A 15354-nucleotide genomic window follows, 5' to 3' on the forward strand; every position below is an offset into this window, starting at 1 on the left:
ACCCATTCTATTTTGATAAAGATAAGAATCTTATATTTCAATTCTTTTATGTTTTATTTTTAAACAGTTTTCTTTTAATAGTTTTTATCCAATAGTTCTATTATTTGAAGTTTTTGATATCTAATACTTCTGTTTGTTTGCTCTCTTTTCCTCATGGTAGATTGTTTCCTTATATGTTTTTAATTTCTTTATTGTTAGCATATCTTTAGCAGAGTTTATTTAATTGGACTTTGTGCAATGTAACTTGAGGGTGTATCTCTACTGAGAGGTCTTGTATTTGCCTCTTCTGGGCACTCCAGAGGTATTACTAACTCAGAGCCACCTTTTGTGCTAATTTTGCCATTTGGGAATTCCTGGACCACTTGAGTAATGAAAATTACTTAAGTTTAGGTGGCAGAAGACTCATGGTTATGAATTCTAGGTGAAAATTTTTTTTTCTGCTCAGATCCCAAGATGATTCAGGCTTTACTCTTGTCTCCCTGTGCTGGTGAGTGGATGTTTTCTAGTTACCTTTTCTTAGAGGGGGTACCGGTACCTTTGGTAGTCCTGGCACTATGTGGTATTCTTATTTCTCATACCACTCCTCATACAGACCCTATGTCTTCCATCTTTTTCCAGTGTGTGAATGAAAACCTCAGTTTCTAGGTTACTGGAGCTGGCTCAGGATGCACGGCCTCTGATGATGCTCTTAACTTTCTGGTTTACAGTTTTCTGTTTTCACCCCCCAGGGATTTTTACTTTCTTGTGAGCTCAACTGTACCTTAAAAAAATGCATTTGAGGGGCTGGCCCCGTGGCGTAGCGGTTAAGTGCGCCCACTCCGCTGCTGGCGGCCCGGGGTTTGGATCCTGGGCGTGCACCGATGCATCGCTTGTCAGGCCATGCTGTGGCGGCGTCCCATATAAAGTAGAGGAAGATGGGCACGGATGTTAGCCCAGGGCCAGTCTTCCTCAGCAAAAAGAGGAGGATTGGCAGATGTTAGCTCAGGGCTGATCTTCCTCACACACACAAAAAAATGCATTTGAGATATGTTCTCTAGTATTTTTAAATAGTTTTTTAGCAGGAAAGTTTTCAGATGATTTAATCAACTATATTACCAGAAACAGTCCCATGCATAAAATTGTAACTTGCAGAGACTCTGCTCACTAGGAATGGCTGTATTTTGAACAGTTAGAGGACTGACTCCTCATTCCTAGAGGGAGAGTGGAAAATGAAAGGAGTTGGGAGAATGGGGGGAGGTGGGAGAGGCGTGGCAAAGAGAGGAGTTGTAAGGGGGCATTCTCTTCCCAGACGCCTTGATCTGCATTTGTACTCTTTCTCCTTAAACTTTTCAGCAGTTTTAGCATCACCTGGGAGCTTGTTAGAAATGCAGAGTCTCAGGCCCCACCCCAGACCCCCAGACCTACTGACTGAGAATTCGTATTTTAATAAAATCCCCAGGTGATTTGTATGCACATAAAAACATGACTTAGACTATTTCTGGTGTACCTACCTTCCATAAAATGACTACTTTGAGGTCAGAGACCTTCCTCCAGTCTTGTCAACCACTTCTCTAGCTTAGTCTCTTTTCTCCAGTTAACTTTTAAGCATTTTTAAGCACTTTCTTCACATGGTTTTTGGTTTATTTTTTTGTGTGTGTGAGGAAGATCAGCCCTAAGCTAACATCAGATGCCAATACTCCTCTTTTTGCTGAGGAAGATTGGCCCTGGGCTAACATCCGTGCCCATCTTCCTCCACTTTATATGGGCCGCCGCCGCAGTGTGTCTTGACAAGCGGTGCATCGGTGCGCGCCTGGGATCTGAACCTGTGAACCCCGGGCCGCCGAAGCGGAGCGCGTGCACTTAACCGCTGCACCACAGGGCTGGCCCCTGAGATGTGTTTTGTACTGAAGTTTTTGTGAACAGTTCATATTGGTGATATATTGAGGAAGTGTTAATATGACATATTGTCATATTGGATGTGACAGCAAAATGTTACTTTATTCAAGAGCAAAGCCATTAAGCCATTATGAAATTCTCAGGGCATTTCCTTTCTACTCAACCCTGCAGGGTAGAGAACTGAGAAAGTGAAGCATTCTGTATCCAGAGCTTTAGACCTTGTTATTTTTCACTGGACTATTTGCACAAAGAGCATCCATATTTCCCAGTATCTCAACAAAGCACAAGGGTTCCATTTTCTCCACATCCTTGCCCATGCTTATTATCTCTTGTCTTTTTTTGTGTGTGAGGAAGATCAGCCCTGTGCTAACATCTGCCAATCCTCCTCCTTTTTTCTTTTGCTGAGGAAGACTGGCCCTGGGCTAACCTCCATGCCCATCTTCCTCCACTTTGTATCGGACGCCGCCACAGCGTGGCTTGCCAAGTGGTGCGTTGGTGCGTGCCTGGGATCCGAACCAGTGAACCCCGGGCCGCCACAGCAGAGCTCACACACTTAACCATTTGCGCCACTGGGCCAGCCCCTCTCTTGTCTTTTTTATGATGGCCACTCTAACAGGTGTGAGGTAACATCTCATTGTGGTTTTGATTTGCATTTCCCTGATGATTAGTGATGTCAAGCATCTTTTCATGTACCTTTTGGCCATTTGTATGTCTTCTTTGGAGAAATGTCTTTTCAGTTTCTCTGCCCATTTTTTAATTGGGTTGCTTGTTTTTCTGCTCTTGAGTTGTATGAATTCCTTATATATTTTGGATAGTAACCCTTTATAAGATATATGGTTTGCAAATATTTTTACCCATTCTGTAGATTGTCTTTTTATTTTGTTGATTGTTTTGCTGTGCAGAAACTTTTTAGTTGGATGTAGTCCCACTTGTTTATTTTTGCTTTTGTTGCTTGTGCTTTCGGTGTCATATGCAAAAAATGTTGCCAAGACCAATGAGCTTTTTGCCTTATGTTTTTTTCCGGGAGTTTTATGGTTTCAGGTCTTTAAGGTTTTAATCCATTTTGAGTTCATTTTTGTGAGTAGTGTAAGATTAAGAGACTTAAGACATATAAGAACCAAATGCTACATATGAATCTTGTTTGGATTCTGATGAGAAGAAACTACTGAAAAGAGATGTTTTTGGGGACAGTTGGAGAAATTTGACTATGATTGGGTTTCAGATGATAAGAGATTACTGTAATTTTGTTAAAATGTGCTAATGGCATTGCCATTATGTTTAAAAAGATGTGCTTATCAAAGATGCATTATTGAAGTAGTCACAGGGGAAGTGATAGATGTATGGGATTTACTTTAAAATACCAGCAAACAAAGTGAGTGGAGGGGGATCAGATGAAACAAGATTGGTTAAGAGTCGATAACTGTTGAAACTTAATGGTAGATTCATAAGGATTATTATACTTTTCTCTCTTCTTTAATGAATACTTGAAAATTTCCATAATAATTTTTTTTTTTAAAAAGAGTCCTAGATTCTTAGAGTCAAGAAGCAATTTCATCTAGAAATATAACTTGCCATAAATATGTACTTTTCTGAGAAAAGGACTCAGAACTATTGGTTCTTGTTTTCCTAAATGCTTAAGATTTATTTTGATCTTTTGACTCTGAAGGTTCTGGGTTTTTCTGCTGAAGACAAAGGGCAGCCTTTCCAAAAAGACAAATGTTGGGGCTGGCCCAGTGGTGTAGTGGGTAAGTTCACATGCTCTGCTTCAGCCGCTCGGGGTTCGCGGGCTCAGATCCTGGGTGTGGACCTACGCACCGCTCATCAAGCCGTGCTGTGGCGGCATCCCCTATACAAAATAGAGGAAGACTGACACAGATGTTAGCTCAGGGTCAATCTTCCTCACAAAAAAAAAAAAAAAAAAAAAAAAAGACAAATGTTGACAATGGAAATTCTAGGAGTGGAATAGGAATATGTTCAAAATATGTATATGCCCACACAGAAACCTACTCATAACTATTATGAAGGTCTTTTTTCTCCCCAGGGCCTTATTTTCCATGACAAATTTCCATAAATCCAAAAAGTCTATTTCAAATTTTGTTGAGAGTCAGAATAATGCCATGGTCAGGAGTTTGGAATCAGACAGACCTATATTCAAATCTCAACTGTGTTACCTATGAGTTGTGGTGATGGAGGGCAAGTTTACTTCAACTCCCTGAACCTCGGTTTCTTCAACTGTGAAATGGGACTAATTATAGTACCTGCTTTGTAGAGTTGTGGTGAGGATTAAATGATTGCATTTCACATGTGGTGGGTGTAAATTATCATGTTCTTGGAATACTGTGAATATCCATAGAATCCTAGCTTGTGTGTGTGTGTGTGAGTGTGTGAGAAAACTGGAAACTCAAGAACACGGCCATGTGAAGACAAATGCCTCTTGTCTGCCTTTAAAACTCCATCTCGATAGCGATGCATAACTTCTCGTGTCAGCATAAGGAATTCACTCCTCTGAAGTGAATTTCTACAAAATTCCTATATTTCTGGAGTTGACTACTCAGAAGTGCAATTACAAATATTTGTCTCATTTCCCTTTAGACTTGAATTGTCTTCTGAACCTCCCCCCTAGAGAAGAGTGAGATGTGAGAACCAGGCTTAAGGACCGCTTGATTGAGGAAGGTGCTGCTGGCTAGCATCTGAGCTGCACAGATGAGCAGGACCCCACCTCTGTCCTCGAGAAAGCCTGTGTGTCTCCAGGGAAGGAGGAAGAAGAGGTGGGGTTGTGAAAGGCAAGTTTTAAAGTCAGAATTTTTCATTGGAATCTTGGCTTCCCTGCGTATCTTTGGCAAGTCACCTCACCTTACTTCTTTGAACCCAGTTTTCTCAGTTGTAAAATGGGGATCTCTGCTTCACTGCTGTGTGATCAAAGGTGACCATGGCATTGCTTTTGAACTAGAAAGGGCCATACAAATATTAGTTGATATTTTCTAGAGAGAGTGTGTCAGCCTTCTCTTGGCATCTCAGGAGGCATCAGAACAAGCTGGCAGTGGCCCCTGAATGCCCTGTAGACTCTCTTGGGCTCTCTCTCTCCTTGTAGACTGAGCTTGGTCTAGGGAGGGTCTGAAGGAGAGTGCTAGCCTCCTTTGTCTTGTTCTTGGCCTTCCTGTGCTGCTCCTGGGCCCAGACAAGGAATCTTCCCAGGATGTGGTCCTTGGCCCATATTGCAGCATCCCTCGCACACAGGAGAGCCCTACTCAGCAAGGAGAAGGTGTGAGGGGTCACAGCCCCTGGTGTCATTCTGCACCTCCATACAAGTCCTTACAGGATTCCCAAGGCATGCCGGCCAGTGTACTAGGAGTTGGGAATATAGTATGAACAAACATGGAGTTTATAAGTTTGGTGAGAAGTCTGCTGGGCCTTCCATGTGTCTGGTCCACACTGTCCAGTAGAACCTTCCTATAACGATGGAAACATTTATGTATCTGTGCTGTGTAATTCAGTAGCCACTAGCCACATGTGAGTGTTGGGCTCTTGAAATGTAGTTTGTGTGACTGAGGAACTGAATTTTAAATTTTATTTAATTTTAATTAAATTTAAATAGCCATATGTGGCTAGTGGCTACCCTAGTGGACAGTATTGGACAGTGCTAGAGACATTCTGAGAAACCTAGAAGGGCAGCCAAGCAGGCCAAGGGCTTGACTTCCCTTCTTAAGAAAGAGCTGTGAAATCAGAAGACCTGGTCCTAGCCTGCCCCCCACTGTGTGTGTGGATTTATCGTGGCACTCGGCCTCCCCTCTGTTTAGCTTCCTGATCTGTAAAATGGGAACAGGAGGAGGATTGGATTCTTTCCAGTGCTAAACTCTTGACTCTGTTGGATTTGCCTTTTATTTGTGTAGTATATTATTGTGTAGTATATTCCTGTGGCCACTGTAACAAAATACCACAAACTTAGTGGCTTAAAACAACAGAAATTTATTTTCTTTCAGTTCTGAAAATCCAAAGAATTCAATTTGATTCAATTTAATTCAGAATTCCAAAATCTGTTTCACGGGGCTGAAATTATGGTGTCAGCAGGACTGTGTTCCCACTGGAGGCTCTATAGGAAAATCTGTTCCTTGCCTCTTCCAGCCTCTGGTGGCTGCTGACATTCCTTGGGTGGCGGCTGCATCACTGGAATCTTTGCCTCCATGGTCGCATGGCCTTCTACTCTTTTGTGTTTGATCTCCCTCTGCCTCTTTCTTATAAGGACACTTGTAGGGGCAGTTAGGGCCTACCCGGATAATCCAGGATAGTCTTTCCATCTCAAGATCCTTAATTTAATCACATCTACAAGACTCCTTTTCCATGTAAGGTAACATTTATAGATTCCAGTTATTAGAACTTGATATCTTTGGGGGCCATTATTCATCCTACTACATCTAGTAATATTAATAATAGTGGGTTTTGCTTTAAATTAAATACTGTGGCTGTGTAATTGGATGTGTGAAAGTTGCTGCCTGCCCACATGCTCTCCGAGGGAGAATTTTCTCAGCTCTCTGAATGGGGACTTGAGTTTGATACGAAATATTCTTTCCTGCTCCTACCTTGATTTGTTTGTCAGACCATCTTTACTAAATGATTGATTAACTCCTGAATGTGCCCCAATTCACACACCACCAATATTGAAATATTCCCCACATCACCCCCAGTCTCCAAAACATGTGGAAGGAGGCTTTGACTGGGATCTGAGCCAGGAAAACCCAAACTGTATTGCATCCAAGCGAGAGGAGAGAGCATTTGTTGGATCAGCTTGGGTAAGTGATGTTTCTCTAGTAGCGTACTCATAAATTTGAAAATATAAAGGACTGGCCCTGACACAGCTCAAAAACAGCTTGTAACTCTGATTTGGAATATCATGTTTTACTGTTACTTAATCAAATCTGAGAGCAGTGGTTGGGGAAGTGGGTTTTTGTAAATATTGCTCTGAAGCTTTCACCTTTCAACAGAAAACAGATGCCAAGTGTTTTCATTATTATCAATGTTCAAAGTTATTGGAATAAAACACAAATCTACTCCTTGGTACTGCAAAATGCCAGCAATGGCCCAGGGTGGAGGGAGGGTGGAAGGTGGAGGAAGAAAAATGAATTCATAAAATTTGAATGAGGGATAAGTTGGCTGGAAGACCTTCATTTTTTGCAAAAGAGGCCTAAAAGTGAAATATTTATCACCAGAGGGTTATAGAAACACAATTATAATTTTTTTTTTTTTTTTTTTTTTTTTTTAAAGATTTTATTTATTTTATTTTTTCCCCCCAAAGCCCCAGTAGATAGTTGTATGTCATAGCTGTACATCCTTCTAGTTGCTGTATGTGGGACTCGGCCTCAGGATGGACGGAGAAGTGGTGCCTCGATGCACACCCGGGATCCGAACCCGGGCCACCAGCATTGCAGCGCGCGCACTTAACCACCAAGCCACAGGGCCGGCCCCACAATTATAATTTAATATGAGTCACAACATTGTGTTGTTCAACCAGGGAACAAAATGACTTAGAGGCAGAATAAAATTGCTTCGTGTCTCTTAAGAACACGACGTTCTGTTGGTCATGTCCTCGGGTAAAACGGCCAAGTGTCTATTCTGTTCCACAAGGCAGTCAGTGGCTTTATTACTGGCTGTTCGTCTGCAGTTGATTTTCAAAGAACTAATAATAATAATATTATTATTATTATTATTATGTTTATTAAGTGCTAGGAACTATGCTTTGTGCTTTACTTGTATTATTTCATTTAATCTTCACATTACCTGATAGGGTAAGTATCATTATCCCCATTTTGTTGATGAGGAAACTGAGGCTTGGAGACGTTTGGCAACTTACCCAAAGTCTCCCAGCTACAAGGTACCTCAGCTGAGGTGTGAACCAGTGCCCTCTGATCTGGAGCCCAGCTCTTGGTGACTTGCCCTCTCCTCTGCGGGTAAGATGGGCTTGGGAACTCGCTTCACCTTGTCTTGCAAGCCCATGGAACTGCTCTGGCCAGTTTCACCCTGCAATGTTCATTCATGATCACTGTCGTTAGCGGGGGACTAATGTGCATAAGGTTCTAGCTGATTTGTAACGTCTGAGCATTTATGCATATTTTTACTGTGACTATATCTCTTCAAGCCCCCCTCATATTTCTAAATGGGAGAGGAGACAAGATTCCATAGCTTCCCGGGGATAGGGAACAAAATCCTTTCCCCACATGTAAAGAAAATTTTCCTTACTTCCGGACATGGGGAATGTTTTTCCTTTGGATTCTTAGTTTGTTTCTGACTGATGAGTTAACACCCTTGTTTTCAAAGTGTGCTCATAGGGGGCATTTGAGTTCTGTGTGCTGGTGCCATAGAATACTGCGTTCACATAGAATAGTGCCTCACCTCTGGACTCCCAGAGCCTGCAGCATTTCCAGCGAGGGTACTATTGGCATCTTAGGCCAGACAGTTCCTCACTGTGCAGGTCTGACCTGCTCATTGCAGGCTGCTCCACATCCCTGGCCCTGGCCGGCTAAATTCCCAAGCAGAGACAGCTAAAAATGCCAGCACACATTTCCATAGGCCTCCAGGGGGCGCTGCTGCCCCTGGTTGAGAACCACCGCAGGGAAGATGGACTTGGAACAAACAGAAATAAATTTGGAAGCAGTCCCCACTGTCTTGGGTGTGGTGCACACTTGTCTTTTTTCTAGGAATTTGGCCCATACAAGTTAGGACAATAGAAGGAGGTATTTGAAAAAGCAGAGGGAAAACCAAATCCATTTATCAGCGTCCTGTGCTGAGTTGGTGTGTTTAGATGCTCCCTGCTGACGCTAGACCAGGAAGGCTGCTTTCCTCCTCCTGTTCTTTCATGCCCTCCCCCCTGCTCATCCACCTTCCCTACCTCTCAGCTCCATCAAAAGGTAAACCAGATGGACCTGAACAACTGAGCCTGAGCCAGAAGCTGAGGAAGACCCTGGCCGAGAGGGATACTGAGGGGTTAAGTGACCCAGAGCACCATGGGGGAGGGAGGGCAGAGAGGACTGCTTCATAGGACTGATAGGCAATTTGAGGACAAAGGTAAAGATGTCTTTTCCCCATCCTCTGGATCCTGTGTGTGTGTTGATTCAGCTAATAGCAAGATTTTCCCAGTAACTGGACTGTACCCTCCCTCCCTTCTTACTGTTAACAACATAGCAAAGGATTTGGACAGAGAACAAGAATGAGGCTGGGACCCTGCTCTCAAAGAACTCAGCATCTGACCCATCGCTCCCTCATGAAACCTACCAAGTGCTGGCTAAGCATTGTCCAGGGTCTGGAAGTGAATGAAGTAAAAACAATCTATGCCCGTGTGGAGTTTAGAGACTAACAAGGGTGACAGACCATTTAAAGAAGATTTACGAGACTAACACATTTTAAAGTTGGACTCAGTATGTGCTGGCAAGGGTGTGGAGGGGCAGAACCCTCATACACAGCTGGTGGAGATATGACTCGGTACAGCCTCTACTAAGAACAACAAAAGTTAAAGATGTACACACTTTATGACTCAATAATGCCACTCCTATTTATAAACCCAAAAGAAAGTCTCCTAGGAATACACAGTCATGTACTAAGAATGTTCACAGCAGCTTTCTTTGTAGTCGTTAAAGAGAAAAAAAAGCATCAACCTAAATGTTCATAAACAGGAAAATGAATGAATACATTCATACGGTGGAATGCATCCGTGAAAATGTGTGAACTGGAACTTCACATATTCCTGTGGATGTGTCTCATAGATCTGAAGATAAACAATAAAAGCAAGTTTCAGGAGAGTATGTACAGTATGATCCCATTTATATTAAGTTTAAAAACTTATAAAAGAATGCAACCTATTGCTTAGGCATAAAAACATATATAGTAAAAATAGAATGAAATACATGGGAATGATAAACCCTAAATTTAAATTAGCAGTTAACTCTAAGGAGGACGAAGGGAATGCAGCTGTGCGGGGAGATGCAGGGATCTTCAACCATGGCTGTATATTTTAAGATGGATGGGACGATGGGCACGTTACATTATTATTTACATACAATACCTACCCATCATCTGTTCTCCTCCTTGTCCTTCCTGACAGAACCTCCATTTTGTTTAGGTATCTACCCGTCCCTTTATGCATCCTATGGGGGCCTTGGGGAAGCTGACCCATCCTCAGGTTCAGGGTGCATGGCTTCATTAGTTTAAGGATGACCCATCATTCTTACCAGCGACTCATTCAAAAAAGGGCACGTGGTCCAATTTTGGCCAGTTAAACTTGGAGAGGTTTGCTGAAGTTTTCTGGGAAGCACTTTCTCTAAGGAGAGAGCTACAGGAAGCCTCTCTCTCTGTCTGTCTGTCATTCTCTGACTCTCTTCCTGGACCTCAAAGAGGGAGCATGTAGCCCTGCTTGCCCATGTATCCTTCCTCCAGCAGTGGAATCGCCTTAAAAAGTAACCAACACTGTAAATGGCAGAGTGGAGAGATGATGACATCTGTCGACAGTATCACCCTGGCTCTGAAGCCCATCCCACCTTCGCTCTTCCAGAATGTGAGGTTCTTGAGATTTAAGCTACTTTGGTCTGGGTTTTCTGTTGTCTTGTAGCTGAAAGCATTGCTAACTGTACTGCACAGGTGGCTATGGAAGCCCACAGTAATCATTTTCCAATCAGCAGAGAAATTAAGTGGTCCTTAATTTAGTCAATTTTAAGTTCTTCTCATATTTTTACTTAAACATTTGTAGCCTGCTCTGATGGCTGGCTATCCGTACTAGCAAGGGTTGGCCATTGAGGAAACTCATGAACAAGAAGATAACCAAAGATGAATGGAAAAGATCTTGAAGAGTCCAGTGTGGTTAGTGTATCAGCTTGTCTTTTTCTTAGAATATGTCTATTAGTTTTCCCTGTCTGCTGTAACAAATTACTACAAACTAGGTGTCTTAAAACAACAAAACTATTCTCTCACAGTTCTGGAGTCCAGAAGTCTGAAATCGAGGCGTTGGCAGGGCCGCACTTCCTCCAAGGGCTCTGGGGGGAGATTCTGTTCCTTGACTCTTCCCGCTTCTGGTGGCTGTTGGCGTCACTCCAGTCTCTGCCTCTATCTTCACATAGTTTCCTTGTGTCTCTCTGTCTCTCCTCTTCTGTCTCTTGTAAGGACAATTGTCATTGGATTTAAGGCCACCTGGATATCCAGGATGATCTCATCTCAAGACCATTAACTTAATTACATCTGCAAAGACTGATGTTCCAAATAAGGTCACATTCACAGGTTCTAGGGGTTTGGAAATAGACATATCTTTTTGGGGTGCCACAATTCAACCCACTATAATAGAATTAGTCTTTGTTGTGATTTTATAGTGCAAACAGATAATGTGGTTCTATTTTTCAACCTAAAAAGTGGTTCCTGATTCATAAAAATAGGAATAAATAGATCAGTATTCACTGGTGTTCCAAGGAGAGCATTGTCTTCTGTTATCCAAGTTGGATCATCATTGCTTAGTTAACTTGACAGATTTTTTAAAAAGATTTTAACAGAGGAAAGAAAGTTGTGTGATGTAAATATTGGACAACATGTTCTTGACAGTGTAAGTTTCTGGCTCCCTGGGAGAGGGGCGATGTTCAGCCTCAGATATGTCCCAGGGCAAATGTGGACAAAGAGGCCCAGCACCAGATACAGGTTTGCCAGAAAGGAAAATTGTGAATAAAATCAGCAGAGAGCAGATGGGTATGAGAAGCGAAAAACTAGTCACATTTTGAGGCTATTTAAGCTCCTCCTAGAGGTGGTAGATAGATCCCAAAAAGACAGCTGTGGATGTTGGAAAGGAAAGAAAAGATATTAGACTTGGAATCAGATAGACCTGATTCATGTTTCTGACATATTTCCATATGATCTTGGGAAAGTAATGTGCTCTCCTTGGATCTGTTTTATCTCCCCTAAATTTTTGGAAAATTACACTCCCTGACACGAGTTTATTTCATAAAAAATGGAGATGCTGATGCATACCTCTCAGAGTTGTTGTGAGGATAAACTGATTTTTCCTCTGTTAGAGAACCTTGACCATGATGGTGGCTCAGGACATGTCCATGAATGAGAATCTGAACTAGAAATGTCTTCAGTGAGTGACAGGTTGGGAACACCTACAGTGTGGGTGAGCTATCATAGTTCTTCAGAGTCACCAATTTCTACAAGGCGTCAACTAGAAATAGAAAGGCCAAGATAAACACACTGGACTTCAGTTTCTAGTCATGATGGAGTGGACACAGTGGACAACAAGTATAGCAAGAGTGATCCCCGAGAGATGGGAAACTCAAGAGTTGAGTCCTATAATCATCCAGCTCCCTGCCTGGGGACTATATTCCAACTGTGGCATAAAGAACTGGAATTTGAGCAGAGCACAATGGTCCCACTGACTGAAGGAGGTAGAGATCAGAGATCAGAGTTCAGGGCAGTTGAAGAAGCTGGAATCCATGAGGCAGGGTATTGGAGAGGAGGTATACAGAGAGAGCTGTGTGGGAGGCCCCTTTAAGTCTGCAACTGGGAGACACATATGCCAACAAGACCACCTGAGGCTCACCAGAGAGTGACTGCTACAGGGTTGAGAGCAGAATATAGATACTAGAGGATGAGCAGGGCTGAGGCTCCTTGGATTTTCAGCTCTGCCAGAGTAGAGAGATCTCATTAATGGCTTGTTAATATCCCTGGCATCCAGCTGAGATGCTAGAAAGGCCATACCTTAGGATTAAGGACTTTGTTCTAGAACAGAGTTTCTCAACCTTGGAACTATTGATGTTTTGAACAAGAGAGTTCTTTGTGGTGGGGGCTGTCCTGTGCTTTGTAGGATATTTAGCAGCATTCCCGGCCTCTACCCACCAGATGCCAGTAGCACCCCACCACCAACTTGTGACAACCAAAAATGTCTCCAGACATTGCCAAGTGTCCCTGAGGGGCAGAATCACCCCAGTTGAGAACCATTGCCCTAGGGTAAGATCTACTTTGTACCTTCCCTACTAAAACCTAAAATAGAGTCATGAGAAGATTTTCAGTAGAGGCAGAGTTTGGAAGTTGAGTTCTACCAAGTTGGAGGGGCTTGGAAACACTTTGGGCTTCCCACCGATCTGAACTAAAATCATAAAACTAAACCTTCACTAGATCAAGATGATTAGCCAGTAACTGAACTGCGGAGTCAGTGCCTTTCAGGAGATAACAAAAGCCGGATACGTATACAGTAATACATACCCTACTATGTATTAATCCCAATGTCCACTTTTCAATCAAGAAACACTAGACATACAAGAAAACAGAAAATGTTATCTTTAGTCAAGAAAAAAGCAGACAACAAAAACTAGACCCAAGATGGCCAGATTTTGGATTTAGAAAAGGAAAGCTTTAAAGCAGCTATTATAAATATGTTCAGAGACTTAAAGGAGTAAACGGAGAAGTAATCTTGGCAAAGAAATGGAGACCACAAAAAGAACAAATGGAAATTTTAAAAGTGAAAGTAAAAACTGAAATGAATAATACCTGAAGGTATTTAGCAGCAGCTTTGAGAGAGCAGAAGACAGGATCAGGGAAGTTGAAGGCAGATGAATAAAAATGATCCAATCTGAAGAACAGAGAGAGAAAAGATTTTAAAAGTGAACTGAGCCTCAGGGACTTGTGGGACAATATCAAATAGTCTTATCTATGTGTAATTAGAAGGAGAAGGAGGCTGAGAGAATTCATCTCTAGCAGACCTGTGTTACAACAAATGCTAAAGGATATCATTCAGGCATAAGGGAAATGATACTGAAATATACAGACCAATCTAGGGACCATGTCATATTAAAGAAACATATTAAAACAACAAAAATTGTGAGGTCAAAGCAAAAATAATCCCAAGCCTCACGTGCAGTCCCCCAATAATATTCAAGGGAATCAAATTCACAATCCACAGCAACACTCCCTTAAATCCTTTTGGTAGTTTTAAAATATGTCCATAAATTCTTTGACACTCTCCCTTCAAAAGGTGGAGGCCAATTCCCTTCCCCTTGAGTGTGGGCTGGACTTACTGACTCCTTTCTAATGAATAGAATATAGTGGGAGTGACGGTGAGAGATTTCTGAGGCTGGGTCATAAAAGGCCTTGCAGCTTCCTGTTTGTTCTCTCTCCTGGATCACCTGCTCTGGGGAAGCCAGCTGCCCGTGCTTTGAGGACACTCAGGCAGCCCTCTGGGGAGCCCTGTGGTGAGGAACTGGGGCCTCCTGCCCACAGCTACGTGAGTGAGCTATCTGGGAAGTGGGTCTTCCAGTCTGTCAAGGCTTCAGGTGACTTCAGCCCTGGCTGACATCTTAACTGCACCCTCGTGAGAGACCTTGAGCCAGAATAACCCAGCTAAGCCTCTCCCAAATTCCTGACCCACAGAAACAGTGAGATAATAAATGTTTACTGTTTTGAGCTGCAGCAGTGGATAGCTAGTTCAGTCCCTCTCCTTGGAGCACCTTGATTACCACCTCTCTCCCACTATGCAGCAGCTCCAGAATCTCTCATCCTGCTGCTTACTTTCCAGTCCTCAGAACTTTCATGAATACCCCCACTGTCCAGGCCCACTTCTCCCCATCCCTCTGCTTCTCTCTCGCGCGTGTCTTGTTTGTTTGCTTGTTTTTGTTCTGTTTAGTCTTTTCCATTGCAAGTCCCTATCCCTGTTTCTTTGGTTCTTCTCCCATTGATTAGCAGATTTCCCCAATAAGACCCCAAGTGGAGGAAAGTGCAGCAGAAGGAGGAAATGTTGACCACGTAACACCAGCTTTTCTTCGACAGGACAGGAAGGGGAAAAGCTACAAACACACCTATATCAATCATTTTTCTCCCTACTACATGAGCATTTACAACCAAAATTTGTTATTTGCCTACTGTATGTCAGGTATGGTGCTAGGAGCTTTAGAGGTGTGTATTGAATCCTAAAAACATATCCCAGTGAGGTAGATGCTGTTATCCCATTTTTCAAGGAGAAAATTGAGGCACAGAGAAATTAAATTACTTGCCCACAGTCAGAAAGCTGTCAAGCGACAGGGCCAAGGTTTAAAGGTCTGTTTAACTCTAAAGCCCATGGCTTAAGTCCCTATGCGTATTGTATCAAATTGGGCTCAAATTGGCTCAAACTCATTTTTAACTTTTGTAAAACCACAGGGCTGATTTCTCACAGATTCAGTGCTAGCCAAGGCATTTTTAAGCCCATGTTGCCTTCTTGGGCCAGAAGGAAATCCAACTCATACCGAATTCATGGTGGCCTTTCTCTTTTTTCAATCTCAGATGAAATCTGTGAGTGGAAAATTTCTGGAACATCTAGGTTTTGCATGTGAAGTCTAATTTGTACGCATGCACACACACATACGCACACAACTCTAGGAGAAAGATTGTCCTGACCACCACCTTTCCATGTGTCAGGCATTACAGTAGGCAGCAGGACCATTTGCCCACAGGATTGAAATTACACACCCTTGGTGCATCATCCGA

The sequence above is a fragment of the Ceratotherium simum genome, chromosome 30, assembly GCF_057802395.1.
Source record: "Ceratotherium simum simum isolate JZ-2026a chromosome 30, ASM5780239v1, whole genome shotgun sequence".
Taxonomy (NCBI): domain Eukaryota; kingdom Metazoa; phylum Chordata; class Mammalia; order Perissodactyla; family Rhinocerotidae; genus Ceratotherium; species Ceratotherium simum.